This window comes from Ovis aries, chromosome 26 (genome assembly GCF_016772045.2).
Source record: "Ovis aries strain OAR_USU_Benz2616 breed Rambouillet chromosome 26, ARS-UI_Ramb_v3.0, whole genome shotgun sequence".
Taxonomy (NCBI): domain Eukaryota; kingdom Metazoa; phylum Chordata; class Mammalia; order Artiodactyla; family Bovidae; genus Ovis; species Ovis aries.
In genome coordinates, this window is record NC_056079.1 from 11,969,043 (window position 1) to 11,996,647 (window position 27,605).

Here is a 27,605-nt window from a genome sequence, read left to right on the forward strand (position 1 = left end):
AAAAAACAAAAAAGCCTCTTATCAAGTTAGGTAGTATTATCTACTTAAATTTTTTGTCACATAACTTTAGATTAAAATATTCAAGTACTGAGCACCAAGTACATCTGTCAGCATTTCATTACTGTTTTTCTCCTCTTATAAAATAGATTGGTATTCACTGAGAGGAAATATTAATGACAAATAATAGATTCATGGCATAATAATTCTGACATTAGAATGAGAATGAACATACAAAATTATGAAGGTGAATAGACCTCTATGTTAGTATTTTTATATTTTTCCCATTAATAATCTAAACCTATATCGTTACATCCTCCCAAGATATTCCTGTTCAATATCATTTTTTACTTCATGCGTTTCTTAATGTGGTTATTTCTGATGTGTAACAGTATGGTATTCTAATTGTGTAAGAAGCTGCATGCTGCATTTTTATATTGTTTAACCCTATCCACTGATTGAAAACATTTATGCTGGTATTTGTGTTCTAAAATTGAAATTTTCTTTAATTTTTCTTCACTTATAACTGTACTTTTACACATTGGATGATTTTTCTAATTAAAGTATGTTTTGGGCAACCTGTGTATATTTAAAGCTATAACTATTGTAATTTGATTTTTTTTTAACAAACATTCAAGAATTCTTACATCAGACAACAGTCTTTTGAATACTCTCAGTGGGAAGAAGTCTTGGTCCTTTGAAAGTATATTTGAATTTTTTGGAATAGCCAGAAATTATTCAGTGTCAAATCTGTAAAATAATTTTGGCGATGACACTGGGTAATCTTATTTTAGAAAAAAAAACAAAACTGAACCCTAAAGATAAGTATTCTTGTGGAGCTCGTAAACTCATTCTAAGGAAACCCATCCATAGGAGTTTTAACGAGAAATACATCACTGAAACAAAGTATCTGGTGGGATGACTTTGAAGTGAATTTGATGAGGATCTAAGAGGGAACTGGTGAAGCAGGCCTTAGGGAAGCACAGAGGAGAGGCATCTTATCCAGACTCCGGCACTGGGGGAGTCAGGGAAGGTTTCTCTGATAAAGTAACTCTTGAATTCATCATGGTGACCAGCCATTAGAAACATACAGAAGGATAAGAGAGGCAAGAGAATATATAAAATGTAGTTCTTTAAGGCTGTTAATATAAGGTTCAGTTCAGTTCAGTCACTCAGTTGTGTCTGACTTTGCAACCCCATGGACTGCAGCATGCCAGGCCTCTCTGTCAATCATCAACTCCCGGAGCTTGCTCAAACTCACACCCATCGACTCAGTGATGCCTTTCAACCATCTAATCCTCTGTCATCCCCTTCTCCCACCTTCAATCCCTCCCAGCATCAGGGTCTTTTCCATGAGTCAGTTCTTCGCATCAGGTGGCCAAAGTATTGGAGCTTCAGCATCAGTCCTTCCATGAATATTCAGGAACAGAAGGCTAGCAGGAGACTATAGTGAAGAAAGAAGAAGGGTCAATATGAAAAATAATTTGTGAATGCCATGGTATGAAGTTTAGACCTTTTTCTCTCTCTGAAATGAAAGCTTGTTGAAATTTTGGCTTGTCCACAAGTTCTAAAGTTTCATTGTAATGTACCCTCCTAAGGGTTTATATTCATTCAGTGAGCTATTCAGGCTTATTCAATAAGGGTGCTTAGAAATTGTATTGAATTATTTTATTGATGATGGCTGAAGGGCAATTATCCACGACTTCTCAGAGCCTAGACCTGTCCAAGGGCATTTCTGATCAGTAAACAGTCTTAGAAACTAGTAACCGTGTATGTTTCTGGAGAGAGTTAGAGACATGCTTCTCCAAATATGTACCAGGGTAGTAAAGATAAAGACTTCTTCTTCCTGGAAGTATTCGCTTCTGTTCCAGGGTAATATTTCTGTCTTTCTGGAGGGGAGTGAGAGCAGATGGGTCAGAGTTCTAAAATTTAGGATCCCTTTTCAGTGGTGCACCATAATGCACACAGGTAAACTCCTGTCCTCACTGTGTTACCCTGTGGAGACAGGCTCTGGGAGCCAACACAGGATGCTGTTCCAGCTGCTGTTTTACTATGAGTAATAAATGGTTTGTAACTCTGAAGCAGGGGTACTGTGTCTTCTGTAACATGTATTTACAAATCTTTGGTATGCTAACTTATTAGCTTATGGTAGACTGAAATCTCAAACCCTTCACAATTCTTGACTTAATAGCAATTCCTTTTAGTCCATTTTCCTTTATTTTTTTCTATCTATGGATTATACTCCTTGGCCAGTTCTCTAATATTTTATTATGTAATTTCCATATCAGATCATCTCAAATTTATTTTTCAGTATTCTGTTGAGTTTTTAATTTCCACAGGCATGTTCTTAATTTCCAAAAGCTCTTTGTTTCCCAAATGTACCTTATTTTAGTAAACATCCCATATTTGTTTCCATGGATAAAATATCTTCTATCTATGAGAAAATTAAGATATTTTAAAGCTTTCTATTCCTGCACAGTGACTGTTTGATTTTGTGTTTTGGGTTATTTGTTTTGATCTCCATTTTTTATGCTAAAAGCCTCTTTAGATTTCTAGTCATCTTTGGCTAGTTTTTCATATTTAAAAGTTGGAGACAAAAATGCTAAATGAAAATTCTACTCATTTAGGTAGGCTGTGTTGACTTTGAACTAGACTCTTGGGAGATGTGGCTGCTTTTTTTGCTATTTGATGTTAAGTAATTTTGGTGTTTCTTCTTGGTAAAGTCAGAATCCCTAGAAAATTCCTCTATTATTATTCTGGATGGAGGGTTAAGGTCAGATTTTCAGTTTTCAGGGAGTGGAGGAGAGCCCAGAGAGAGGTAGTCTGAGTGCTCTGTATGTATTGATAAATATTTCCTTAATTCCTGTTTGGTGAGTAGTAACTCTGTCTGTCTCCTGTGTCAGGCAGACCCCTGGAGAGTCTGTGTTTTACTCTCCAGAGAACAAATCTCCAGACTGGGGCCCTAATGCAGGACAAACTAGGACTGCTTCACAATTTTCCCAACTGGCACCTTAGGTTTTAGCATCCCTTGGGCTATTAAACATTACCACTCATCCTTTGCTTTTTAGGCTCCAAAATTATTTTGCTATTCATGCCCCTCTCAAGCTTCCTATTTTTGTAGATTTATGATGTAAATATGTTTTAATGATATTTTAAGGAGTATCAAGAGGAAAATTATTAAACACATGCATGTAAATTGCCATCTTTCCTTGAAAAAAAAAGCCTTCTTTCTTTACTTGGATTTTTTACATTTAACTTTTTAACCCATTTGAAGTTGTAAAATAGGAATCTAGCATTAGATTTTGTGTGTGTGTGTGTGTGTGTGTGTGTGTGTGTGTGTGTTTTCCTCTCAAATAGCCAGATTTTTAAAACCATTTTTAAGTGTTTAAGTCCTTTGGCTTATGGTGGCTGGTAATTACTAAAGGATAAGGTCTAATTCAAGACTGCTTCTTGGGTTTCATTCATCAAGTCATTCAATTTTAATACCAGTACATTATTATTTTAATGATAATACTTCTAGGGAAAAGCTTAATATCTTGAAAGTCAAGCCTAAAGGGAAGTGCTACAATTCTTTTTATTTGCCTCTCAAAAACAAAAAGAGTGAATAAACCTAGAGCCTATTATACAGAGTGAAGTAAGTCAGAAAGAGAAAAATAATAATCCTATATTAATGCATATATATGGAATCGAGAAAGATGGTACAGATGAACATATTTGCAGGGAAGCAATGGAGACAGACATAGAAAACAGATTTTTAGACACGGGCGATGGAGAGGAAGGAGAGCATGGGACGAATGGAGAGAGTAGCATGGAAACTTATACACTGCCATATGTGAAATACTTAGACAGTGGGACTTTGCTGTGTGAATAAGGGAACTCAAACTGGGGTTCTGTACCAACATAGAGGAGTGTGAGGTGGGAGGGAGGTTCCAGAGGAAGGGGATGTATGTATACCTATGGTTGATTCATGTTGATGTATGGCAGAAACCAACAGAATATTATAAAGCAATTATCCTTCAATTAAAATAAATTTTTAAAAAGAGACACTCAATAGTGTTTAAATGTTAACAAGAGAGGTCCAAGCAAGAAAGAAAGACCTGGTAATGATGAGAGAATGAGAAGAATTAAAATTTGTAAGATTTATTCCTTTCCAAATAAAATTGTTAATACACTCAAATTATTTATCATATGAAAATAAACATATTTTACAAACCTACCAAATATTATTTTAAACTTATAAAATGATTTACTCATTTAAAACTTTAAGATACATATTTTTAAACTAAGCAAAAATTAGAGATACCAAGGAAACATTTCGTGCAAAGATGGGCTCAATAAAGGAAAGAAATGGTATGGACCTAACAGAAGCAGAAGATATTAAGAAGAGGTGGCAAGAATACACAGAAGAACTGTACAAAAAGATCTTCATGACCCTTATAATCACGATGGTGTGATCACTCACCTAGAGCCAGACATCCTGGAATGTGAAGTCAAGTGGGCCTTAGGAAGCATCACTACAAACAAAGCTAGTGGAGATGATGGAATTCCAGCTGAGCTATTTTAAATCCTGGAAGATGATGCTGTGAAAGTGCTGCACTCAATATGCCAGCAAATTTGGAAAACTCCGCAGTGGCCGCAGGACTGGAAAAGGTCAGTTTTCATTCCAATCTCTAGGAAAGGTAATGCTAAAGAATGCTCAAACTACCGCACAATTGCACTCATCTCACACGCTAGTAAAGTAATGCTCAAAATTCTCCAAGCCAGGCTCCAGCAATATGTGAACCATGAACTTCCAGATGTTCAAGCTGGTTTTAGAAAAGGCAGAGGAACCAGAGATCAAATTGCCAGCATCCACTGGATCATGGAAAAAGCAAGAGAGTTCCAGAAAAACATGTTTCTGCTTTATTGACTATGCCAAAGCCTTTGACTGTGTGGATCACAATAAACTGTGGAAAATTCTGAGAGAGATGGGAATACCAGACCACCCGACCTGCCTCTTGAGAAATCTGTATGCAGATCAGGAAGCAACAGTTAGAACTGGACATGGAACAACAGACTGGTTCCAAATAGGAAAAGGAGTATGTCATGGTTGTATATTGTCACCCTGCTTATTTAACTTCTATGCAGAGTACATCATGAAAAATGCTGGGCTGGAAGAAGTACAAGCTGGAATCAAGATTGCTGGGAGAAATATCAATTACCTCAGATCTGCAGATGACACCACCCTTATGGCAGAAAGTGAAGAGGAACTAAAAATCCTCCTGATGAAAGTGAAAGAGAAGAGTGAAAATGTTGGCTTAAAGCTCAACATTCAGAAAACAAAGATCATGGCATCTGGTCCCATCACTTCATGGGAAATGGATGGGGAAACAGTGGAAACAGTGTCAGACTATTTTGGGGGGCTCCAAAATCACTGCAGATGGTGACTGCAGCCATGACATTAAAAGACACTTATTCCTTGGAAGGAAAGTTATGACCAACGTAGATAGCATATTGAAAAGCAGAGACATTGCTTTGCCAACAAAGGTCTGTATTGTCAAGGCTATGGTTTTTCCAGTAGTCATGTATGGATGCGAGAGATGGACAGTGAAGAAAGCTGAGTGCCGAAGAATTGATGAGTTTGAACTGTGGTGTTGGAGAAGACTCTTGAGAGTCCCTTGGACTGCAAGGAGATCCAACCAGTCCATTCTAAAGGAGATCAGTCTTGGGTGTTTGTTGGAAGGACTGATGCTAAAACTGAAACTCCAATACTTTGGCTACCTCATGCAAACAGTTGACTCATTGGAAAATACCCTGATGCTGGGAGGGATTGGGGGCAGGAGGAGGAGTGGACGACAGAGGATGAGATGGCTGGATGGCATCACCAACTCGATGGCCATGAGTTTGGGTGAACTCCAGGAGATGGTGATGGACAGGGAGGCCTGGCGTGCTGCGATTCATGGGGTCGCAAAGAGTTGGACACGACTGAGCAAATGAACTGAACCGAACTGAACTGAAGCTAAAAAGTTTGCTAGGTAACTGAAATGAGTAGAAAAATAGCATTTTTCTTTTTCACTGTATAGGTGTAACAGAGAGTTTTGTATATAATAAATGTCTGCTGTTCCAGGTCCCATAATGTATGTTTTACATGCAATTTTTATATCTATTCTTTATACTAACACTGAAGGTATGTATTATGCAAATGTTCAGGAATATAGAAACTATGGCTCAGAGAAGTTAAGTAACTTGCATAAATTCACATGGGCAAGAAATATTGCTACTGAATGTCAAGTCCATGTTATTCTAATCTCCCAAGTATAAGAAAAAATGTTGAAAACGATTTGATTTTTTATAATATATAATATAATGCTCTAATTCACATAATCTAATTGAGACCATGAGTTTCTTTAGCCTGGGTGGAAAGTGGCATTTAGAATACCAGAGAGAGAAAATACTTAGCATATTTCACTAATTAAGTCAGATTTAATAGGTTATGTTCAAGTAAGAGTATGTGAGAACTGAGGACATTAAATCTATTAGTGAATTTCTAAGTCTGTTTGAGGCTTCCTTTTCTGGTTCTCAGACTTTTAAGTATTAAGAAAAAATTTTAAATGTCCATGTGCTAATTACACTGGGACTCAACTAATAAGTATCAACTAAAAACACAGATTTGTTAGCCCTAATTTTAACTTGAGAATCAATCAAAAATCTGCCATGCCTTAATTTGGTAGGTGACATGTGGTTTGATCTTATAAAACCTAGAAAATAAGATAGCCACTGAGTAAATGTCATATGTGTTTTTTAAAATTGCTTATAGATTTTCCAACCAAAATCAGATCAGTCTGATATTTATATGATTAACTATATAATGTAGTTCAAGGTTGTAGTAGTCATGTCCTAGCCTTTTAAAAATTTTATCAATAGAAACAGTTGAAAAAAAGTGTTGTTTAACTCAAAAGAAAATTACTGTTCCCATCTGATATGTATGTCATTTTGTTGTATCTAAATTGAATGGCAAAGGAAAAGATTAGAATTGTTATTACCATTATTATTAGGTTGTATGGCTTCTAGACTAGTATAAAATATTTTTTACAAATAAGATATATTGCTATAATATAATATATTATTTCCTTATACACAACAAGCACTGTTTTATAATTTAATAAATGAGAACTTACTAATTCACTGTTACAATGAACATACATTTATGTTGCTCTAAGTGCATGCAAAACACTGTGAGTTTTATAAATAAATCAGACAGAAATCCTTCACTGAGGAACCACACATGTTAGCACAGCACAAGGTATACATACAATGATAATGCATACTGGAGAGCCACCATATACTGATACAATTTTGTGGGTATTTAGAAAAAGGATCGGAGAAGGCAATGGCACCCCACTCCAGTACTCTTGCCTGGAAAATCCCATGGACGGAGGAGCCTGGAAGGCTACAGTCCATGGGGTCGCTGAGGGTTGGATAGGACTGAGCAACTTCACTTTCACTTTTCACTTTCATGCATTGGAGAAGGAAATGGCAACCCACTCCAGTGTTCTTGCCTGGAGAATCCCAGGGGCAGGGGAGCCTGGTGGGCTGCCGTCTATGGGGTCGCACAGAGTCGGACATGACTGAAGTGACTTAGCAGCAGCAGCAGCAGAAAAAGGATAAATTATTTCTAGTTCAAAAATTCAAAATATTATTTATGGCATTTGGTCTGGGCCACAGAAGATAATCAGCTATAGACACTGGATGAACAATGAAAGGAGAGTGACAAATAGCAAATCAAACTGTGCTTCCACAACTAGCAATAGTCATGATGGCTATTCCGCCTTCCTCTGGTCCTTCCTGTGGAGAAAAGTGAAAGAAAGAAGCAAGCCCAAGAGGGTGTTATTTTTCATCTTTGTAGTCTGAGCAGTCACTGCCGTGTCCACCTCTCACAATCGGCAAGAGTGGAAAAGCCAAGGTTCCAGAGATGACTATTCACATGCCATTAGCCCGATGTAAATACATGGCCACACTAGCTCCAGGAGAGGCTGGAACATTCATTTTTAACTGGATTGCCAGGTTCCCAGAAAGAAGAGAAAGTAGATTTGGAGGAATTTTAGGGGGTGGGAAACAAGGAGTCTGCCACAATAGATGTTTGTTGCTTTGTCTTTATATGTTTTACTATTGAATAGTTTTTATGCCTTTATATTTTAATAAGCTCTAAATCTTATACACTTTAGAATACACATGGTGCATTTTTAAGAGACTTCTAGTATAACTTGTACATGTGGCTAATTCAACTCCCAAAATTAAGTTGTAAGACTGAAGCTATGCAGGCACCAAAGTAAAAATGTGACTCACACTCTGTTTATGTGTTTAACAAGATAAAATCTGTGATCCTCATAGTATTTATTGGCTGGTCCTAAGCAACAGTTTTCAGGATACAAAATGGGCCTTTCTGAGAAGAGTATAAAGATTATAAAAGCCTTGTCCTGGATTATGAGTTGTAGACCACCCAGATAAAAGTATGAATTCTCCATATATTATGATTATTTAAATTACTTTTGAACAAATAATCTCTGTCAGAATCACAATTTAAGAGTCTGCTGCTGCTTTGTCCAGATTATATCCATTTTGTGATAGTGGCAAAAAAGAACCCCTATGAGACATGTTTAAAGAAAAATTTTTAAAAAAAGGACAGAGAAATACTTTTAAAGGTCTGTATTAAGAAACAGATAAATAATGCTATTTTAAGGAGTCCCTGCTAAATTTTAGTATCAATGGAGGTTCCTTTTCATGCAGGAGTAAGCATTTTTTTAAAAAGTGTATGTTTTATGAAGTTTAATACAATAAGTATTCATTGTATCCCTACATGATGCAAGAAACTGGGTGGTTTTAATTTAACATGTTCTAATTTAATATTTTCATTACATGGACTTGATTTTCTAAGGGTAGCTGTTTAAAAGGAACTATTTGCTCAATTTTCCTTACTGAGCCTATGTATATAAAATGCAATAAAATAATACTCCTGCACTCCACTGTATTATATATCAACAAAGTAAAGAGACAAATGAACGTTATTATGAATAAACTTTACACCGACAATGATTGTTCCAATGTTTTTAACTCCCTGGGCACCAGAGTGTGTTCTATAACTTCAGGAAGCATGTAAGATTAATGGCATATGGCCAGACTGTATTTTATTTATATATCAATCTGTAACTTACATAAAAACCTCAAGGCAGAAGGGGTCTAAAATTACATGGGAAAGGAAAAAGAATGAGTTCAAGGGAAAAAAAAAAAAACCTCTCTGCATATACTTTGCTTATTAGGCACAGAATTAGTTATCAGGCTTCCCTTGATGGGTCCTCCAATTTGCTGTAATTATAATCTGAGGATGGAAACCCAACAGCAGTGACAACTGAGAATTGATTGAGTGATTTGTAGGAGTGAGGCCCAAAGAATAGTTGAAATGTTTGTCAGGAGAGAAGTCCACCAACCCACCTTGGAAAGAAATGAGTGTGAAACTTAGAAATGCAAGAAGCACAGCAAGAAAAGCCCAACAGAAGAGAATTCTGAAGCCATTCCATGAAACGACCATCTCACCCACTTCCGTACATCTAAAGACATCTCTCTCTTAATTTAACTCAGGTTATTTTTATTTTATTTCCTGTGACAGTTTCTTAATTTCTGGAGGTGTGGGAATGCCTTCATTTTTTCCTAAGATTCTAAACAAAAAAGATAAAAGCATGATGATTCTTACAGAGCTAAACAGCATTAGTTTGAAAATTATTCACATGGCCAGAATACCTTTTCATAAATCAGTTAGGCTGTTTAGTACATCTGTTATATTTACACTGTTATCAATTGTATTTTTAGTAAAAAGAGCGTTCCATTTGAGAATGATGTAACATTTACATTTGTATTGTTGATATGTCAGTTTCAATTAATAGAAAATTGGATAGCAAATCTAGAAAAGAGGGGCAAAAATAATGGAATGAATCTCTGCTTCAGTGAGACAGAAGCTTCTTTTGAGGTGAGGATGAGGTGGGGGTGGAGTGAGGAGATGAGTGGAGTGATTAATTGGCTCAAAAGTAAAACAGAATGCATAGAGCAACTTAAGAACCACCAAATTACTTTCCAACCATTTGCAGACAATTGTATAGATGCTAATTTATTTCCAGGAGATAATTTTTGTATATTAGTGGAATTAAAAAGTCAGCAAAGACTCATTGTTGCTTTATCCATTATTTATTGAGGAGGAAATGAAGGAGGAGAATGAACATAGATTACAACTGCCTAACCATTCTGAGAATTTTCTGAAGTATCGTGATTTTATATGGACTGAAAACCAGAAGAAAATTGGGAGTTGTTTTTTCATCCTTGGACCCCTACAATTAAAATCAGTGTCTCAGCAATTCCGTTCAGTTACTACCACAGGGTGAAGATGGAGATTTATTTTTCTTTGACTTTTGAAGATAGATGAATGTTAGTAAATGAAAATAGATAAAAATGAATAATTAAGTCCCAAGTTCTCAAGTCAATGTATGTTAAAATGGGACCTTAAAATGAAGTTATTTTCTAAAACCTCTATTATCAATTTAGGCTGTATCTTTGAAACACCTGGAAAACTTTCATATCTTTATCTTCCCAGCTATTGCTTATCTCTATTGACTACTATTTTGTCAAGAAATGGATGACTGAATTCACAAAGTCTCAAGGAAAGTGGCTAATTCATGCATATTCATACTTTCCTGTTTTAGATTTTGATAAAACTTGACCACTTTGAGGTCTGTGGGTTAAGGATCAGTACTATCCCCAGATGGCCATTTGCTCTCGTGGGCATCTCTAGGAATTATAGAGATGTTACCAGCTCTGTACTAGTGTGCAGACGGCAAGAAAAGACTTAAGTCTCCGAGAATCTTATGGGTGGGGAAGGAGAGGCTCCAGAAATGAGATCAAAGCAACCGTATCTTAATGTTTCTGCCACTTAGAGTCCCTGAGATCGTTATATTGTTGAGTATTTGCTTCCCATTCTCTGTTTTTCTGAACCTTTTGGATTGTACTTGAATAATTATTCAAGACTCCCTACCATGAAATTCTAGCATTATGCATTTAAAAAATGCAAAATCTATTAAATACTAATATGCTGTGACTCAGATCTCTGAAAGAAAAAGTTCTTTGTTTGTGGCTTGGAACCTGCCATTCTATTTTATTATTGCAGAAGTTCCCAGCAGGCATATTCACCCAGATTTAATTATTAAGCCATAAACGTATCTTTGAAAATTCCCCTTTATACTGAATGCCTAGAAGTAATGTAGAATTGCTTTTTTCAATCATCTTATGCCGTGAATCAGACTTCAACAGAGTATTTTTTTTTTCAAATGTTTTTGGAAAGTGAGAAATCACTGAATTGATAATAATATTAGTACGTATGGCACACAAAATAGATAAATGTAGACACTAATGGATAAATGTATTGAAGTGTTAGGTATAAAATGGTTACTATTTACCTAACATATATTATACACACGCACGCACACGCACACATATGTATATGAAAGCTTAACGAAGGCAGCACCCTCATATGTTTTGCTCATTATTCTGTCTCCAGGACACAGTGCCCCAGCACTTGGCACTTATTTGGGAATTCAATAAAAATGTACTGAATAAACACAAATGTGAAAGAACCAATCATGTCTTATTTATTCCCCATGTAACTAACATAACATATATGTCTTAGTACTGACAGTGGAAGAATTAGAAGATATTTACTTGGCATTAAACATATCCATGCAAATATACAGACATAGGTATGCATTTATATTCAGTTACAGCTGTTTTGTCTTTTGTCAACTGAAGGAGATTTTTCAAAATGATTCATATTTTATATGAACGTATAACTGGTGAAATATGACCCTAAGTCTCAGGAGTTTTTAGATCACTGAAAAAAGTATTATTTTTCTCCTGACTTTGAGTTATTAACAATATAAGAATAGAGCTAAAAGTCTTATAGAGTAGAATGGATTATAGAATGACAAAAAAAACTCTTTAAAATATCCTGTGTATAGTTTCTATAGGAATTTTAAGAAAGTGATCCGATAAAAGTGAAGCTTTCCAAATATCATGACATTTAGAAGATTTTTTGGAAACGCTGAATATTTTTTAAATATTGAAAAGTTCTCCACTCTCAATCTTCCTTAAAAGAAAATCCGTTGCATTAATAAAGATGAAATTAACAGATTTGGATAATATATTCTAATATGCCCATACATAGAATCTACATGAAAATACAAAAAGCAGAGTAAATGAGAAAACATTTAAGACAAATAAAGAAATATGAATTTCCCTTACTGTTTCCACCACTATAACATTACTTCTAAAATGTTGGAATAGTTTCACTAACTTCAAAGTTTTTATTATGAAAAATTGATCTTTAATTCAGAAATTACATTAGAACATGTTTGCAATGAAGCACATTTTTGCCCCCCACCATTGTTGTTAAACTTGAAGAATTACATGAGAAAATAAATTTGGTCACTGAGATATTCAAGTACAAGTAGATAATAGCTGACATCACTAATATAACCTAATGCCCATAAAACTTAAGGACAATTCAGATGTCAAAAAGTAGCTACAAACTAATCATTTTTCCTCAGTCAGAACTGGGAAAAGGTTTAAAAAATATGAAATTTACTACAATCCTGACATCAGTACTGGGCCAAATCATCATTTATTTATTATTCTGTCTTATGAACATATTGAAATGGAACACCTCTAGGCTCATGTACAATAAAATATTTCAGTGTTAAACTAAATAATAAAATGTCAAAGATAAAAGACTGATAACCCACCCAGAAATCTCTCTTTTGTTTCTTAGAAAAAAAAAAATCTGCCTAGACTTTGCAGATACTTTCAGTCCTATTTCCCAAACCTACACATTCTAAGGTACTAGACTTGGTTTGTCTTTTCTTGGCATTACTAAATTGAATTAATATCTGTAAAGTTTTCTGTATTAAATCTCATTAACAGAAATATGAAATCTCTAATCATCTCACAATGGTGAATCTCAGTTAAAAAATAGAATCAAAGTTAGTATTTTTGTCATTTCAAGGCTGCTGGAAGTTCCAGTTTATAATGCTAATGATACATGTGTATCTGAATCCAATGTTCTATTTTAATGCCTCTATTTTTTCTCAAAGATATTTAAAAAGGAATTTTTATTCCTTCTAATATAATTTCTCAAAAAGAGTAGAGGAGGTCAGACAATAATCCTGCTCTTTCACACTTAATCACCAGTAATAAGACAACACAGAACTGGGTCATTTTATCTACAGCTTCATTATAGTTTGCCTTTGGATACAAGTCCCATGAGTATAGAAAATGTGGTGAATTAATATATGCTAGTTTGACTGATTTCACTGAAAGAATTAGCTAAACGTTCAAAAGAAGTTACTGGTCCACTTGGTAAAAACTGCTCTCTGAGTAAGTGCATTCTGGGTCTTTGTTTCCTCAGCCACATATCTTCATGCGAGTATAGACACTTAAATACCATTTAAAAAACAACAATAACAACCCCAACTATGCTACCCTTAAAGAGTGAATAAATGAAAACTTGAAACAGACTGAGACTTCATGCTGTCACTACAAATACTCCCCTTTCTTTTCAGCCCCCAGTTCATCAATTGACACATATCGGTGACCCCTGCCAGGTTGCCAGGAACTAGGGGAGGCTCACCAAAACCTTAGGAGAAGGAGCAAGGTCATGGACTTTCTTACCCCACAGCTGTCATCATGGCTGCTGAAAGGGAAAAGAGTGGAAGCACATACCTAGTAACAGAATCATTTTCTGAGGAGATGAGAGCTGTAGGTTAAGTCAGGGGTCTGGTAGCATCATACATGGAGAATCTTTTAGAAATGATGGTATTTCCTATAGTAGGGCCAGGGCAGAAGATGAACCCTGGTCTTCCACCAGTTGCCATTCTCCAGATACAGACTAAAGGTTTCTCCCTTGGGATTCCACGGAGTCCATGTCAGAGCAAATCCCAAAGCCTAGTATGGATACAGTGTTCCAGTTGTAATTAGAACTGGCCTTCTGCTTTAGCAAATTCAAAAGGTCCTATTAAGTTGAGAAGATGTTGTATAAAAATAACAAAGAAATGTTCATTCAGGAAAAGACTTACTTTTACCCCCTGAATCCTAAAATTGGGTTCTCTATGAATTAAGCAGTGAAAAAAAAAATCATACCTTTGGCTAAAATCCCCCAAGTTTACTGCCTGGTTTGAAAGCTATCCCTTCTGTCATGTTCTTAATTTAAAAACATGGCCAAATGGAGTTGACAGGAAATGTTTAACAGTAGCCTTTGACAGGCTTCAGATCCTCAAACTCTTCAGGAAAAAAAAAAAGAAAAAAGCTGACAACCCCTGGAAAAGCACACCACAATGTTTTACTCCTTGGAAATATTTGTTTATTTTACCATGCTCTGGACTCAGTCTATCATCAAGAAATTTTAAACATTGTTTGGAAAACAGAGATTCCTGGGGTAAACAGATTTCACATAATCATAGACCAGAAAACTGTATGTATGAATATTACCATTTAGATATCCTTAAGTATAGGATACCCAAGAGGTCATTTGATTTTATAATATACCCTGGCTTGTGCATGTAAGCTCAGTTGCTAAGTCACGTCTGACTCTTTATGACCCCATGGACTATAATCCGCCAAGCTCTTCTGTCCATGGGATTTCCCAGGCAAGAATACTAGAGTGGGGTGCCATTTCCTTTTTCAGGGATCCTCCCAACCCAGGGACCAAACCAGAGTCTCCTGCATTAACAGGCAGACTCTTTATCACTGAGCAAACCTGGGAAGTCCCACCCTGACTTTAATTCATTTAAAAAGATGCACTGAAGGACAAAAAGTGTATTCAAATGTGAGATGTCTGTATTACATACATTTATCAGACACACAAGACTGGTGTAACCAGTACTATTGCCAGTTTGTATCTGGGGAGTACTACTGTATGCATTGTGCTATAAACATTATACAGCACAATAAATGAAGCAAAGTAGCTGGGAAAATATGTGAGAGGAAAGAGTGGAGAAAGGATTATAAAATATCTTTATGAACATTAACATAAACGATGGGTTACAATCTTCCAACTTTATTCTTCTGACAAATTGTCTACATAGTAATGTTTTCATCGTACACTATCATTTAGAAACATACTGCATGAGCCATATACCTGTAAAAGCTATAGTTTCTTTTGTCAGGTTTGTGGCTATTATTTAGTGCATGTCAAGTATGCTAGTTAGGGGGTAAATTTACAGCCTGTACAGTAACTGGATTTCCTAAACAGCTTCCGTTTGAAAAGCAAAATGAAATATCATAGCAATGAGGAACACGGGAACACAAATTCTGTAATATTGAGCTGTTGAGCTTGGCTCTCCTTGTTGTCTAAAGCATCTGTCCATGGTACTAGTCCTGCCTGTTAGAATCACCCCTGTAATCACGACATCATTCACTTTGTGCTCATTGTGCTTGGGTTTATATGTCTCCCTCATCTATAACTTTTCTGAAAATAGAAAGTATTTTGCATCTCTGCTGTTTCTGGTGCTAATTTTTCAGAAAGTTTAGGTTTGGTCCTTTATTCATTATTTCTTGGTTTATTGCAGTGTTTCTATTGTTCAGTATTTTTTCTTTTATTTTTTTGCTTTCACAATTTGCTTTTCCCTTAACGTAGGCAGACACATTTGCGTTTGTTCTCCTAACCATGCATCCAACCCCTCCCACCTTTAATTATGGAGGGGGAGGGGCTAATAGCTATTGTAGATATATTTCCCTTCTGGAATCTGAACTGGCTTTTAAAACTTGTTTCCCTCCCTTAATTTATAAATGTTTTAATCAATAATGTATCTGTTATTTCCCAAGTGAGCCCTGAGAAGTGTCTTTGATGGCCTCACACCAGCCATTCCAAGAGAACTGCCTCTCAAGCAGCTGACACCAGTGAGCCTAGCTAAGTTTTTACCTCTCTCGAGTCCCTGCGTTTTCAGTTAGCCAGCAATGGCACACTCACTCCATCACTGAACCAGTGAAATTGGTGTGTTGTGCAAGTTCCCTCACTCCCTTTTGCTGAGCTTGCATTGCTTTGCCCATTGCATATTCAGTCAAAAACTAGCCTGAAATAAAAAGTCAGCCATCAGAGAATAATACTGTCTCCCCTCAACGTTGTAATTGCACTTGATCAGCACCAGCTCCACATCAATAATTAGACAAGGGTCCAGTAATTATGTTGGCAATGAAACAACATAGTCAAAACTTCAGTTATTTTCATGAGGTGACTGTCCAAGGGCTGAAACCAATGCTGGAGACTGACACTCCCCGTTTACTTATAACATCACAGATGATTGAAAACAGTGTCCTTTGTATTGTTTGCAATATTCTCTTCCAGTTGTGGCCTCACAGACTCACTAAAGAACTATACTTGCTTTCATCGATGACATACTTGCTTTTAAAAATCTAATTAAAACTTTCTTTTTGGTCCTTAGGTAGAAAGATGGCTCTGCTGAGATAAGCTCTTAATTAATGCACTGAGAGCTTACGAGTCCCACCTCTCAACAGGAATGATTGACGTCCAAGGATACATAAATTACAGTAATTGAGCCCTGCCTCTACCCAGACTTCCTACAGCCAACTCATCAGAGAAGCTAGGTGAGTAGACCAGCATAGAAAGTTATTGAATTATGTTCTTTGCTTTCCCAAAGGGTGAAAGAGACTTTCCAGACTGTTGCACATTTACTATTACAGAAGGCAGGTCTTTTCTTCAGATTTAAGATGTATGTTTTATGTTGAAGTTTTTTTCTTTTGTTTTTTTTTTTTTAATTATAAAAATTAGCATTTTAACATAGCCATTGAAACTTAAATAACCACCTTCTCTTCGCAATTTTCAAGCAGCAAAACTTGCAAGCCCATTATAGTATGCAAAAATTACTTGGCATCATTTGTTGATATTAAATTGTGTTGCATAGCAACAAACACATATGCTATGGAGGGATTGTTTGAAATCAAATCCAACTGTAGTCCTTGAGTTTGATTTTCAGAAATATGCCTAATTGTAAACACACTTAACCCCCAGCCTCACCAAAGACCCGTACTGACATATTTATTTTATGCTTATTTCATTCAGAAAGAAAGTTAGAAGTATTCTGAACCTCTAGCTTTCACAGAATCTAATAAACTATTCAGTATAATCTAAATAGTTTAATGTTCTAAAATAGAATTCAGGGACAAGGCTATTTGCTAAAATTGAAAACCATATTTGTACCATATTTGATGTCTTCATTTATATCAGATAGTTCTATTAACAGGTTTTTAACTGTTTTAAAAATTATGGGAAAAAACACACTTCAACTATTGTCGAGGAAATATGAATAATACAGGATATTAAATTATTTACAATATATCACTAAAATATATGTTTTATTCAGATAAAATACAAATAGGGTTTGAGTTTTACTATGTAAAATTTTACAAGGCAAAAGTAAAGGAACAAAGACCACAAAGAAAACTAGATTAAGAAATAATTAAGCTTAACAGTGTTACATCAAAATGAATAGAGGTGGAAAAGGAAATAGTGAGAGCAAAAGGAAAAAAAAATACCAAACGATAAAAGCACTGCAGTTTTAGAAATAGTAAGTAACATACTGAACCCAAACATTCCAAAAACTCAGTACTGGCCAAAGTAGAGACGAAAATGATAGAAAGGAACAGGGCTAGGTTCAGTAGGATTTGGGGAACTACTCTGTCCTAGTAGCAAAAATCAAAGAGAATATTTTTAAGACTTTGGATTCCTGAAACTTTCGGTGAGCATGTTGCTCCCACACTTTCTCTCTTTCCACTCCAGTGTACTTTTGCTGTGCCTACTGTTTCAAATTGTGAAAAATGTGGCACCCCACTTAAAAAGAAAATCATAAGATGGCTACATTTCTATCAAAATGGCTTTATTATTACCTGTGAGAAACCCTGAAGTGGAGAAAAATTGAGAGAGATCAGAAAATCCTGAGCTGATAATCTTATAAAAAAATATAAAATGCTTTTAACATCAAGGCTATCACACTAGGACTGAAATGAAATAAAAATGGAACAGCTTCTTTACTTAGATCCTTTTATGATTGGGTGGCTAGCAGGACCTGAATACAGTGTATCAAGGCCATGGAAATATACAAAAGAGAGCATTTTCTATTTGACAAAAAAATTATGTAGGTGGAAGGATCAGGAAGCATGCCTTCAGATATCCTAAATGTTTATTTTGATTTTCTGTTGCTATGTGATCAGACCACATTCTTTCATTACCTATTATGTACTGAGCAAGGTTTGGTACTTGAAGTGGCTTTGTGTGAAATTATGCATGGAATTACCTAAATCTCTTCATCTCTCTTGAGAATTTATATCTTTAATAAATATGAAAAGGCAGTATTACTATGAGCTTCATTAGTCTCATGTCTGTAGAAATATTTATTAGTAGAAAAAGTAATCAATATGCTCATCAGTTGGCAGAAAATTCTACTCAAATTCACATACTTTTTTTAATGCAGTTAACGGACAACTGAACATCCTTTCATTGTACTACATGGACCCTACCTTTGGATTTAAGTCGTGCAGAGGTCCCTGAATTAGTATCCGCTTTTGTCTTCATCTGTGTTGGGTAATCAAAGTGCTGATGCCTGACAGAAAATCATAAGTCATTATGAGATGGAGCGCAGTCAGCATGGAGATGTCCAGGGCCACCCTGCCTGGAATGGAACCATTAATATAATAGCCTATCACTCAAGCTAATAAAATCAGCTTTTACTCTATTCTGTTTCTGAACATGGACCATCAGTTCCAAGTTTCCAATGACTACATTTCATCACAATCATACTATTATTAGCCAATACATGAATGAGCATAGCAAAAGACATGCTGGTCATCCTCTACCACTGCAATGTACAAAGAACCTCAGAAAACTCTTCTCCAGTCTTTGAAACACACCGCTTATCATACAATTATTGCTTCAGTTACTTAATAGACTTCTTATACTGTTTCTTCATTTAGAATTTATATAACTCTTTAGATGCAGGATTGTTCACTTAACTGTGCATTTCATTTTTCTCCTACTGTTTGATATCTGGGTTAACTTCTTGCTTATAACTCTAGTAACAATTTTAATGATCTTGAAGATTTGTTGATAAAATTTGTTACTTTTTTTTTATAAAACAGGAACATATTGAAAAAAAAAAAAAACAAGAAATGCCATATAACATCCTGTAATATCCATGCTAGTATAATTTTGTTATAATTTTAAATGGCAAAAACTAACAATATACATGGTTAGGAAAAAAACATTTTAAAAAGTACTCTCTGAAATAATTACTAGTTATAATTTTTCTTCTATAGAAATTCATATTCACTTAAATATCTACCTGTTATTTATGCAGTCACTCAAGCAGTTATTCAGTGTTGCTTATATATCAAGCACTGTTTTTGGTGCTAGGGTTGTAACAGTAAGTGAAACAGATTTTTAAAAAATTCTAGCTCTCATGGGGCTTGTATTCTTGTGGGGAGAAATAGATGATACAAAACATAATAAGAGTATAAGAAGTGACTGTGTGTGAGAGAGAGAGAGGGGGAAAAGAGAAAGGGAAGTAAATACTATGAAAAAATACCAGGAAGGATTATTTGAAGGTGTTATTGACAAAGTGATATTTAAGTAAAGACTTGAAGGAGCAGAGAAGGAGCCATATGGGTAGCTTGGATAAAGCCCCAAGTAGAAAAGAATAGCACATGCAAAGGCCCTGAAAAAATATTTACCTGGTGGAGTAAAGGAGCACAAAGGAACTAAAAGAGCTGGAGTGGACAGGAGTGTGGGCCAGAGTGGAAGAGCACCAGAGAATCACGGAGCTGGAGATCACTAATAGATTTTAGCTTTTAATCCGTATAACATGGGAAGATTTTAAGTGATTTTGTTTTTCTGGAAGTGGAATATTGGATGATTTTGAGCAGAGAGATAAGGTGATCCTGATGTATGTTTTGAAAGGATATCCCTGGTTGCTCTGTTGAAAAGACACTCAAAGAAAGGGCAGAAGCAGGGACAGTAGTTATGAAACAACTCTAGTAATCCAGATGAGAGATGATGGCAGTTTGGACCAAGGTGGTGGAGGAGGCAGTGGCAACATGTGGTTTTACATTCCAACTATATTCAGAAGGTGGCACTGACAGAATTTGCATGAGGTCTAAGATGGACTGCCAGTGAAGGAGCCACAGGTTCAGTTCCTGGGTCAGGAAGATTCCCTGGAGGAGGAAATAGCAACCCACTCTAGTATTCTTGTCTGGAGAATCTCATGGACAGAGGAGCCTGGTCAGCTATAGTCCACACAGTCGCAAAGAGTCGGACGCAGCTGAGCGACTGCACGTGAATGCATTTAGTTAGAAGGAGGAAGAAAATTTTATTTTATTTGAGATAAACACACTAACAGTTTATAGCTATTAAGAATGACTCAACTGGTTGGGGGAAATTGATGATGCAAGAAAAATGTGCTGGAGTTCTCCATATATAGGTGAGAGAATATCAGGCTTTATGCAAACGGGGAGGGAGGAGCCAGCAGAAAGAAGGTGGCATCAACAAGTGCAAATGCAGAAAGATGGGAAGATGAGGCGAGAGCTTGTGGAAGATCTCTTCTAGCTGCTCGGCTTCATTTTAATGCTGTAGAAGCAAGGGCATCATCTGACACTAAGTATGGTCAAGATCTGAAGACATAGGAGAGTATGGGAAATTGTGATGGACCGGAGTGTGAACAGAGTGTGAAAATAACACAAGAACCACAAAGCGTGAAGGCTGCAAAAGGAAGTTAGTTGTCAGGAATTTAGGGTAAGACCAGTGTGTAGGGTTGCATGTTTTTTTTACTATATTTAGTTGTACAAATACCTGTAGAGTAAGAAGTGTTGGTGTACAGTGATTAGGATTTTGCCAGGGGAATATCAAGAAACTCAGGAGGGCAGATGAGTTCATGCATTTATGTTTGTTTCCAGATTTGCATTGATCTTGCTTATCATATCTTCTCCAGTACCAAGCTCTTTTAGTTATAGTAGCACTTGGGAAATATATTGCAATACGATATATGATACCATCAGGTGATGTTCATTGCTCCTTCCTGAGGATTCTTCTAGCAATTTGTGAATACTTAGTCATTAACCTAAAAAACTTTATTATCATTTTATCATGTAAAAAATTGCAGTTGAATTTTAAATTTTTGTTAAGTTACTGTCAGCTTCATAGATTTCAGGAAAATTCACACCTTTATACTACTATAGAATATTCTTATTCACATGCTTACTAGGCTTTATCATTTGCTTACTCTCTTCTGAGGTCTTCAGCAGAGTGTTACAGTTTCTTATATAGGCCCTACACATTATTTCTTTTATAAGTACATGCACACATGCATCATCCCTTGTGCTTTCTTGATCAATAATAGAATAACAGGGAATTCTCTGGCAGGCCAGTGTTTAGGGTTCTGTGGTACAGGTTTGATCCCTGGTCAGAGAACTAAGATTCCTCATGCCGTGAGGGGTGGCCAAAAAGAAAAAATATATATATAACAGAGAAAAGAAACTATTAGAAGCCATCAAATTCATTCATTAATTTGCTTGATAGATATTGGACTATTTTAATATTTAAATTGCTAATTCAAAACATCTGATATTTTGCCTATGTTTTTGTGAGTTGCAATTTGTTCAAGAGCCAAAAGGTAAGTAAAGAAACAGAAATTTCATATTTTCAGAGGTAGGTGTACCTAAAGTGAGCATCCTCATTTCATAAAATGAGTAAGTTGTAAAAATAAAATATGCTAGGTTGGATAATCATCTATAATGTTAACAGTCCAATTGCTTGTCATGTAGAGGAAGGTTGTGCTTTAATTAAGCAATAAGACATGACAGGGTGTGAATTATGGAGTAATAATTCTTGTCTACTGTATTGTTAGACAAAAGGCCGAGGGCCAGGTGTCACTGCATACACCATGCACAAATTATTACACTGTAATTTAAACCTAGAACATTGTAGAATATATTCTAAAATATTTTTCAAGTAACTTGGAAAATGAGAAATGTAGGTTGGATATATTTCTTAAATTCTATGTTATAGGACCTCAACTACAATGCTGAAAGATCAAAAGCCTAAAGGAAAGCATTTACTTGGGGGTAAAAATATAGCAGCAAAAGACAGCAAAGTTAGCTTCATAGTTGATCACTCTCTAACCAGTATTTTTATATAGGAGATTCCTGGGAAGATGATACATTGACTTTTCTCCCTATGATTAGGGAAAAGTGGTCAGAGCTAAATTTTGAGAAATTTTAAGAGGAGTCCTTTTAGGTTTTATTTTCCTTCACAAAGCAATGCTAACTAACAAATAATTCTTAACAGAAACCCTCCAGAAAATCATGTATCTTCCTGAAAGAACTTGGCAAAGAGTGGAACAATTTTACAGAATTTTGTGCCCTTTTCAAATCAGTGGGATTTGTAATCCCAACACTTTCCCCCCATAACGTACCATTTTGAAAGTCCTCTTTTGTAAAGACATTAAAATAGATCTCTTATCACAAGAAAACACATTGTTTGAAATACTGCTTTTTTTAAAAAAAAAAAAAAGGAAAACTCATTTTTGCCCATTCAAAAGGAAAATATTTGAGGGCACGTATGTGATTGTAGTAAAGAGAAAATCTACTTGCTTTTCATCTGCAGAACACTCTGACTAGCTGTGTTTCAAAAGATGATTTCTTTTTAAAGTTAGTATAGTTTTGTGCTTTCATTGCCAAGATTGTATACTTTTAAGATGGTGATGTATTAACAAGTTTGACTTCTTTTGTGAATATCACAAGATAAAAGTTACAACCTTGGACCATTAATTTTGTCTCAGGGTCTCCTTCAAATTAATACATTTTTTCACCAAATTTGACCTCTTTCTGGAAGTGGGGAAACCAAAGAGAATTTAACATAACAGATCAAGTATAAAATATATTTAAAGCATGTATAGAAACACCCACCTGCCCAAAATATGTCTCAATGTCTTATGATAGGACCATTAATTATTTACAATTCTGGATTAGTGTTTTGGTGTTGAATATTCCCTTATTAAAATTAAACCTCTCCCAAGTCAGTGACACAGAATCCAGTTATCAGTTATTAATACATCAGTTGGTCTCTTTGCTGAAGTGATAGATTTAGGCTATAGATTTGCTCTCATTCATAACAGAAAACAGGGATGAAATGAGACCAAAAAAAATGAAATTGTTTTACGCATATGAGAAAGTTTCCAGCCCTGAAACTTGAGCTAGATGTTATTATGACAGTCCTTAGCTACTGAAAGCTCATTTGAAAACATACAAGTTTCAGGGGCAGACGTTAGAAGAACTCAGAGAAAAGGGAGAATGATGAGTCCTTTATGCAAGAATGAATCATGTCTTATTTGGTGACTAATATGTGTCCTAAATGATGAAAAAGGTAGGGAAAACCAAAGAAAATTTATTTTTTAATACTTAATGGATTTACCAGTTCTATAACTTGTATTAGATCCATGGGTCTACCACAACAACTAAAGAAAACCATATTTTAGCACTTTTTACTTGTTTCTGTTTCACTGAATTAGGCATGGTTGACTTTTCTACTCAGTGGCTCCCAACACATCGTTTTCTGGACTTCAAGTGCAGTAGGATTTTACTCCGATATTCTTAGGGAGTGGGAAACTATAACTCTCTTTGACTTATTCTCCAAGATTTATTGTGTCAGTTTTGGACAACCCACATGACGGGTAATTTTTAGAAAGTTTAACAAAAACTTATAGAATTATCCTTAGAAAACCATGATATAAATGTATGCTGTTAGCTTGGAACAAGGTTAATATGTAACAAGGCTAAATTAAAAGCATCCATGCCTTTTTAGAAAAGGATTATCAGTTACTTTAATTTTTATACTAGTGTGTCCTTGATTTAGGTCCTATTAATGTCTACAGAGACATAATTACTTTAAGATATTTTAGAATGCATAAGTTGTAAAATAAATCATTTCACAGGTTAGTTGTTGGTTGGGTCTATGTGCACATGTGCTAAGTCACTTCAGTCGTGTCTGACTCTTTGCAACCCGATGGACTATATCCAGCAGGCTCCTCTGTCTCTGGAACTCTCCAGGCAAGAGTACTGGAGTGGCTTGCCATTTCCTCTTTCAAGGGGTCTTCCTGACCCAGGGATTGAATCAGCTTTTCTTACGTCTCCTACATTGGCAGGCAGGTTCCTTACCACTAGTGTTCCCTGGGAAGCCCAACCATGCCTAAGTGTTAACTGGTCATTTTACTCAATAGATTAAAACAGATTTTTATAGGCTTATGTTTGTTAGGATAAATTATTAGCATGAATTTTGTGGAAAGATTGATACTGAGTATTCAACATAATTCTATCAATATTAATAATAACTCTACAGGGTTGGTGCTAATTTCTGGTATAAGAAGTACAGGTTTATAGAGATCCTCAGTAAGTAAGAGGCAGGTCCAATCTTCTAACACAAGACCATGATTTGAAAAAATATTATTTTCAGTGAATCAGAGTGTCTTCTTCTGCAGAACTTAAGAGTCAGAATAATTTTTAAAATATGGAATTTAGTCATCACAAAGCTCTTCTTAAAAAATCTGACATTTTCCTAGTCTATGATCCAGGACTATTAAGTTTCTTCCATTTTCCATTCTTAGAACTCTCTCCTTATATATTGTTATGAACCTCCATTCTGCTCCAGAATCCATTACACATATTCAGAAGCATAACAGCAGAAATAAGCTCTGGATAAGTAACAACCATGAGCACCAGCCTTGTCACACCAAAGACTGACAGTCAGTTCTACAGAAAGGACCCCATGATCATAGCCATGAAGCAAGATCCTACTTTTTCCTTCACCCAAGTTTGGTTTCCTTCCATTAGATTAACTAGTGTCGCACACTGTGTGCTGAAATGGGGGTGAGAGTTTTGATTCAGTACTACTGTCATGATCATTTGGGATAAAAAATACAAAAATACTGACCTGTAAATAAAGGTCAGATAGAAAAGAAGACCCAAAGTTAGCACCATCACATTCATGTTCAAGTGTTAGTGTAACTGTTTACGTGTGTCTATATGTTTTTTGTAATCCATCAACTTGACTCCTGTATCATTCCAAACATGATTTTCCTACTTTTTGTTTCAATTTGTTTCACCAAAGATGCTGTTTTTTAAGTCTTTGGCTTAAAAGCAGCAGCCTGGACTCATATTCCTAATTTCTTTCCTATTTAGGCAGTTGGTTTTGATATTCCCAATCTCAGGCTGTACCCAACTATAATTCACTCCATTGTAGCAGCTCAGCAGACACAAGCCCTCATTTCTGACAAGGTCATTCATCATACAAGTTGTTGAATTCCTTGTTACTACATTTGGATTTAAAGTGGAATGTAGGTACCAATCAAGACCAAAGTACAGAAAATAATACTTATCATCTCATACTACAATAACACCGTTTTATTTTTTTGGAGCAAGAATTATGAGCAACACACCCCAGTTTTATTTTCTCAAACCCCTGCTGTATTGACAGCCTAGAACAGAGAGTAAAATTATGAAAAAATAAAGTCAACAGTTGCTAGAAATTTGTTTTTGCTTCCAAAATAGAAGAAAAAAAAAAACATATCTTTTAAACGTCATCACATGCAGTATATAACCAAGTTTAAAAAAAAGAGTACTAAAAAATAAGAAACTGAAAACAGCTCAGTGGTAATTTAATAACTGTCATGATTCATTCCATCTGCTGGAAAGAGTTTAAAACCTTTACCTGCTGCCACTCACACGATCGAGATTGAGAGTTCAGAGCCGAAAGCTAACATCTGATGCGGAAGTATGTGATCCAATTCATCTATAAGTTCATTTTTCTGCTTAATAATGTTATACTATCTGTTAAAAGGAAATAAGAATCCCCAAGTTTTGAAGTGTAAGAAAATAAAACACAAAGGACAGAAAAGAACTAAAATATATCTGTGTACAACTAGCATTGGGACACCTGAAGGTAAGCACGTGCACCTGGCCCTCTGCAAACTCTAGGCTGGGTGTGCTTCACACAGGGATCCTTTGAAAGTGAGGAGTGATTGGAATCCTATATAAGAGGCCACTGTCAAAGCATAAAAGAGAATAATATCTCCCCCATGAAAGTGAGAGCAGAGGCAACCTCTGCCACTGACTCCTTCTCTCTTGGATTCCCCTCCCAACTCTCCATAATTCAAAACAGGCAGGCAGCAGGCTGCACAGATGGAGAGGCAAGAGCCAGAGTCCACACAGAGCGTTATAGAGCTGGCTAGCTGTCTAGTTAACAGTCAGCTATTTTTGGATAATACCCACAGTTGTTTTACAAAAATGAGAAAAAAGATGGATTTATCCTGAGTTCATATATAAAAATAATTGTACACGTTGGGACTTGGGTGGAAGCCATTTTTTTTTACCTACAAATAGCTTGTGGATGACTCAGGCTGACTTCCTTTGCAAGGCAGCAAACAGACTCTGTTGAAATGATACTGTGGGTCATACCATAAGCGGCATATTCCACAATCATATATCCCAGAAAGAAACGTTTTAGGCACTAGTTATTATTTTCATGGAGTTTTGTTTTTGACCTTGAACAGGCAGAGAGATTTAGGAATACCCTTGCCTGTCATACAATTGCGAGGTACCAAGGGGGCACTGTGTTACTTATCAATCAGTTCAGTTCACATCAGTTGCTCAACCCTGTCAGACTCTGTGACCCCAAGGACTGAAGCACACCAAGCCTCCCTGTCCACCGCCAACTTCCAGAGTTTACTCAAATCCGTGTCCATTGAATCGTGATGCCATCCAACCATCTTATCCTCTGTCGTCCCCTTCCACCCCTCCCCCGCAAATCTTTCCCACCATCAGGATCTTTTCCACTGAGTCAGTTATTCCCATCAGGTGGCCAAAGTATTGGAGTTTCAGCTTCAGCATCAGCCCTTCCAATGAATATTCAGGACTGATTTCCTTTAGGATGGACTGGTTGGATCCTCTTCCAACACCACAATTCAAAAACATCAATTCTTTGGCACTCAGCTTTTTTTATAGTCCAATTCTCACATCCATACATGACTACTGGAAAAACCATAGCTTTGACTAGATAGGCCTTTGTAGGCAAAGTAATGTCTCTGCTTTTTAATATGCTGTCTAGGTTGGTCATAACTTTTCTTCCAAGGAGCAATTGTCTTTTAATTTCATGGCTGCAGTATCAATTTGCAGTGATTTTGGAGCCCCAAAAAATAAAGTCTGACACTGTTTCTACTGCTTCCCCATTGATTTGCCATGAAGTGATGGGACCAGATGCCATGATCTTAGTTTCCTGAATGTTGAGTTTTAAGCCACCTTTTCCACTCTCCTCTTTCACTTTCATCAAGAGGCTTTTTAGTTCTTCTTCACTTTCTGATATACTGGGGGTGTTACCTGCATATCTGAGGTTGTTGATATTTCTCCCAGCAATCTTGATTCCAGCTTGTGCTTCATCCAGCCCAGCATTTCTCATGATGTACTCTGCATATAAGTTAAATAAG

The 27,605-nt window shown here is 36.0% G+C and overlaps 1 protein-coding gene across 1 annotated transcript in view; it reads left to right on the plus strand.

The window, feature by feature from the left end:
- TENM3 (teneurin transmembrane protein 3) overlaps nucleotides 1–27,605 on the plus strand; it is a 2,757,765-nt gene that overhangs the window by 1,730,215 nt on the left and 999,945 nt on the right. Inside the window, exon 9 of the mRNA XM_060406900.1 lies at nucleotides 16,509–16,671. The gene's annotated coding sequence lies outside the window, so the exon portion shown is untranslated. The remainder of the gene's footprint in view (nucleotides 1–16,508; nucleotides 16,672–27,605) is intronic.